Source organism: Agelaius phoeniceus, chromosome 13, assembly GCF_051311805.1.
Source record: "Agelaius phoeniceus isolate bAgePho1 chromosome 13, bAgePho1.hap1, whole genome shotgun sequence".
In the NCBI taxonomy this organism is placed as follows: domain Eukaryota; kingdom Metazoa; phylum Chordata; class Aves; order Passeriformes; family Icteridae; genus Agelaius; species Agelaius phoeniceus.
The window spans coordinates 5,658,371-5,664,370 of record NC_135277.1 but is presented as its reverse complement, the minus strand read 5'-3'; positions in this window follow the sequence as shown (position 1 = coordinate 5,664,370).

The window sequence follows — 6,000 nt, the reverse complement described above, 5'->3', positions numbered from 1 at the left end:
GATTGCTGGAGAGAATGGATTTTGAGTGTGAAAGGTGAGCTCAGAGACATGACTGGGGGCTTTCAGTGTAATTTTTCAGGGAAATTTGAACATTTCTGCCAAGTCAGGTGCCCTGTGCCCCCATGCAGTGGGAGCTGCTCCTTGTGCAGAAGTGTCAAACATTCCCTATGTGCTGGAAGAGTTTCAATAGAGGAATGTTCACCTAGACCCCAGAAATTCCACAGAAAATATTTTGCTCAAACTAAGGCTTATATTTTTAATTGTTTTGAGGCAATTTTGGAGGAATAAGTGCAGAAGGAGTGCAGGACAAGTCCATAGGAAATTCATCAGCTATTCCCAATCTCATGCCCAGTTTTTCTGCTATGAATATTGAGAGAAAGGCTGGTGGTATGAAAATCTTGTGATATTCCTCCTAAGAACCTTTCACCCCAGAGTCCAAAGTGTGAAATTTAAATTTGCCCTTGTGTGCAGCATTTCTACATGTGCATAAACTTTGAACAGAAATGTCAGGACTATGGCCAAGGATGATTAAATAAATAGTTACAGAATTTTTGCAGAAACACTCTGGAAGAATCATCCCTAAATTTCTGGGGTTTATGTCAAAATGTAGGTCATGGGGAAAATATAAAATTTGGTTTGCAGATGCAGCTGGCAGTTTAGTTCTCAGATTACCGGTGTGTGCTAGCAGATTTTTGTGGTTGCTGCTTATCTCCCATCCTTTGGAGCAGATTGTTCAAGCCCAATATTTGCAGTGATGGCTGTGGGTTCCCCTGGCAGAATCAGAAGTGTGTGGGCATAAAGATGCTGATTGATTTATGCGAATTTTTGTTACATATCAAGAGTCCCTATTGAAAGGGACTTCCTGTTCAGGCCTTGTGTTACTGTTTATTGATCTGCTATGAAGCTTTTACTGATATGAAGTTTTATTTTCCCTATGGTGGAGCTTCACTCAAGTCTGATAAGTTTTAACAAGCCTACAAACACATAGGAGTTATCCTATAGAGAGAGTGTGAATTGTCAAGCCTCAAAGCTGCTGGGGTCTCTTTTGTGGGAGGTAAAAAAAGTTCAACTTGTTGAAAAGCTGGTGACAGTGAACTCTAATGGGAGTGTTTGGGGTGGGCTGTGACAGAGGTCGCTGTGATCATGTTTGAGGTGGAGTCGCTGTTCCTTGAAATCCTGTTGCCCCCAAGGAGGCAGTGAGGCTGTGTGGGATTTTGGGACACTGGTTTTCTTTTGACTATAAAGAAGTTTTCAGGAAATGTGGCAGGTCAAGGCCTGCTCTGGTGTTTCCTGGTGCTCCCGGTGTTTTCCATCAGGATGCAGTGGAGAGGTCAGCCACCACTGCAGCTGGTGTTAGGACACCTTTGGGTACCTGCTCAGCAATGCATCTTGTTCTGGTGTTCAGCCAGTGCCTGCAATCCTTCCCAGGGCCTGGAGGAGCAGGGAAACTGGACCTAGAGTTGCCAGAAGGAATGGGCAGGCAAAAATTCAAGTTCATCAACGACAACTTGCATTTGACGAAAAGGCAAGAAAATAGATCTGAAAAAAAGCAGATACTGCTATTGTCCTCTAAGTTTTTTCAGAGCCAATCGCTGCTCTTAGCAGATATTACCCAGAGCAGCTGTCCCTGCTTGTGGCAGAGGGATGCAATGAGATTTAAGGTCCATTCCAACCCAAACCATTCTGTGATTTTACAAACCTGAGCTGGAGTGCACACCTGGAGCTTGGCTGTTCTTGCTTAGGGAAGAAGTGGGGCCAGCTAAGAAGATCCAGTTCACCATGAAACAGGCACCGTGTGGGTGGCTTTGCACTAATTGCAGAAAGAAAGATGAGGGGAAAAAGGGATACCAAACTGGTCTGCAAAAAGGAATTGCATCAGAACAAGTATGGATAAATGATGTAATTCAGAAATTCTTTGGGCTTATTTAACAGCTTCTGAAGAGCTTGCCTGAACACAAACTTGAAAGTGGATTAGGTTAGCCTGGCAGGATCTAAACTTTCAGGTATTTCTTGAGATCCATGTTTTGTTCCAAGCTCTGCTACTGGCCTGGAAGGAAGACTAAATTTGGAGGGGATATTTCATCTGTCTTTGATTTCCTGTAAAATCAAAGCAGTGATACCAGCTACCATGAAAACATGTGGAGATAAGCTGAAGGAAAGTTATTAATTATAATAGTAAAATCATTTCCATGATTGTCTGTGGCAAGTTTCCCAAATTAAACTCTTGAGTTAGCTTCTTTTGGTAAATAAAAATCCCTTGTTTATGCCTCTTTCCTGCTCATGTCCAGAATACAAGAGGGATCTCACCTTTCTGTTGCTTCCACTTAATTGGATTAGTCAGCTACCTCCAGAGGTATGTGCCTCAGGTCCAGTTCTTGCTGACAGCCAAACCAATGGGCCATTACATGAGGTAGATGGAATCCTGCATCAAAGGAAAGAGCAATTTGGGCTGGAGAGATGCCAGAACCTTTTTGTGCTTAACCAAATACCTGCATGCAGAGAGATTTTTTTTTTTTTCTCATTGCTGTCGTGCTTCCTTATTGCCATGTTGAAAAGGATTAAAACCCTTTGCTCTGAGCAGGGCTGTGCTACCATGAACTCCAGTGCCCAAATAAAAATGGTGTGAGGTTGTTTGTGGTGTGGGAGATCACTTCCCACCTCCCAAAGCTGGTGGCTCTGGGGAGTGACAGTGAGTGCTGCAAACAGCTACCTACACATGGGGTTCCTAGCAGGGCTTTCACATGATCATCTCTGCATCTCTTCCTGTCACAGAGTCAGCAAAGAAAATTAAGACTTACCATTGTTATAATGTGGCAGGGGGAGGTTGCAAGGAGAAGGGAGCTCAGAGTTCCTGCTGAGTTCTTTTAATGAAGCTGTTGCTGCAAAATAGCTTCCAAAACATCTGTGGAGGCCCCTGGAGAGCCTGTCAAAGATGTGGCATGGCAGTAGTTTGTGTTGCCCTGGTACAGACCTCAGCAGTGCTCTTGGCTGTGGTGGCTCACAGGCAGTGTCCCTGGGGATGTGCCATCACTGCAGCAAGGACCACCTGCAACTTGAGAGCAGCTCCTAAACAGACACTGGGAGAGCTGGAACCCTGTTCAAAGTCTCTTGAAGAGCAGGGAAAAAAAAATATCAGATAAATATCCAGCCCTGCATGTGTGAGAAATTAATCCCCCAGACCTCTATGGAGCTGAGTGCAGCTGTTTTGCAAATTGCCCCCTTTGGTTTCTACGCTGAACCAGATAGCTCAGGATAATTGTGTTTACTGTGTTGTTTCTATCCTGCTATCAGTATCCTCCTGGGAAAATGATTTTTGTGTTCCTGTTCTGCTGAGGAGTTTGGAAGCAGTGAATGGTAGAAGAATGGTAGCTGGGCTTTGCTTCTTCTCCAAGTTACTGTGGGGCCAAGCCACTGCATAGCAAACACAATCTGGAAAGATCTGCTAATCAAAGTGTTGGCCAGCCTGCTCGGCACAGCCCATCCCCTGCTCTATGCCTTAGTTTTCGTGTTGAAACGTGGGAGATGCTGCTGATCTTTGAATTACTTTGTCTGGAAGAAGAAAGACATGTTTGAGTGTTGCTTCTGTGGGACCCTCCCTCCTTATCACTCCTGTGTGGAATTGAGAGCTTTGCTGCAGCGGTGGGCTCACGTGGAGAGCAATGAAATCATGAGTTTGCAAAAGAGCTCAGGAGTGCCTTTGGAGATGCAGCCTTTCCTAGAGTATCTGCTAAAGCTGTGAGACACCTGAATCAACTTATTGGGAGCAAGGTTGTTAGGGCTGGGGCGCTCTTTACAGCCCTCAATACATTCACAGCTACTTCCCCAAGTGGTTCTTTTGGTGTGAGGGTCGTTGGGATTTTTTTGTTGTCTCGTTTTGGTTTTTTTTTTTTTTTGCTTTGCTTTGTTAATCAGTCCCTGGCTGCTTCCACTCCTCCCACTTTTGCTGTGCTGATATTCAGCTTTTTCACAAGCCTTGGGGCAACTTGCCCATGCAGATCAGGCAGGTACAAAGACTCCTCTTGAAAGTCTTGTCCTGGGGGTCTGCATCTGTAAAACCTGGCTCTATCAAACAGCATCTGGGTATGGCTGTTCCCAGCATAGGATAATGCATGAACTCAGGAATTCCACTGTTAGTCCTGGGCGTGGATTTGCCACTCTGACTTTATTTCTCTCTAAGGAGAAGATATTCTTGCTTTATTTCCAGAGGTGAGCCTTTCCAAAGTTGTGAACACAAGAGCTTGCCAAATATTAGCTTTCAAGGTTTTAAGTTGCACAGTGTTTACTCGAGTTACCTCTTCTTGAAGTCTATATAAAGAGTCATGTTTGCTCAGGCACACTCCTAAAAGACCCAAGACATGGCTCTGGAAGGAGGTATGCAGCAGCAAATGTAAATATTGCTGTTCTTAAAACTGGAAGCCCTCTGAGTAATCTATAGAAGGAAATAGTGATGTGAGAAAAAGGCCTTAGATTTGGAGGAAACTTTATATGATTTGGAGGTGAAGACTACAGAGCAGTACCTGGAATGGATAAAATCCAGAAATTCAGGGATATTGTAAGTACAGTTTCCCGTGGCCAAGGCTTAGCCCTGCAATCACAGCTGCTCTCTGCTGTTCCCCAGTGTTTCCCTTTGCTGTCACCAAAGCAGCACTTTCCCATACCCCAGCCTCTGAAGCAATTGCTGGGAACAGTTTTTAGAGGTTTTGCTGGACAAACTATGCTGGCCTCTTGCTGTGGGACAAAGTTAGAAACAAAATATTTGTTGTACTTAGCCAAGTGATTCCCTCCCACCTTTTGTCAGTTACTGGTGTCATTTTCCTGAGAAGGTTGTGGAAATCTGAGCTGAGTTTCAGGTACTCCATGATATGATAAACAGGGGAGGAATTTTCATGAAGTGCCTAGACACAGTGCCAATAAAGAAAACAACTGAAATAAAATTCAACCACAATATTTACCAGTCTCCCCACCTGTTTGTATATGCAGGTATGCTGAGACCAAACTCTCATCATGTTTCCTGCAGCTGAGACAAGTGAGCAGAGTGCTGGCTTGGCTGAGGAGAATTTTTGCCCTTGCCATGCTACTTTTTTGTAGTATAGACACTGAATTTTTTTTTAACGTATTATATTATACATTATATGAAGTATTATTATATACTATATATAGTGTAATTATATATTATATAAAGAATTATTATACATTTTCTACGTACAGACACTGAATTCCCACTTCCTTTTTTCCCCTCTCTGTACACAGCTTTTATCAGCCTTCCCACAGCAAGGGCAGGAAGTAAATAAATGGCGCTGCAGCAGAAAAAAACCCTGCACGAGTTAGCGCAGAACGATTCTACTTATCAGCGTATTTATCTAACTCAGCCTGGCTGAGTGCGGGATGGCTGCAGGGCTGGAGGCAGCAGCTGCTGCGATCCTGCAGGTTATGGATTTATGGGATCCCGGTGCCATCTGCTGGCACAGAGCTCAGTCAGCACAATTGGATGTGCACGGAACCCTCCAGCTCCTCTCCTGAGCAGATGCCGCAGCTCTCTGCAGGTGGCGTCACCCCCATCTCCACCCTTCCTGGATTGTGGTGGTGTCCACAGGGGTCTCAGGATGAGGGAAGAGATGAGAATCTTGACTCCATGTTGCAGAAGGCTGATATATTATATTATATATATAATATTAAATATAATATATTATATTCCATTTTAAATATTAATAATATATATTATATTAATATTGTGTATAGTATTATATATTAGTATATATACTATAATATATAGTATATAGTAGTATATTATACTATACTATATATATAGTATATTATATATAGTAGTATATTATACTATACTATAGTAGTATATTATACTATACTATAATATATTATATATAGTCTATATACCATATATATACTATATATGCTATAATATATAGTATATATATAATATATGTATACTATATATAATATAGTATACTATAGTATATATAGTATACATATATAATATAGTAT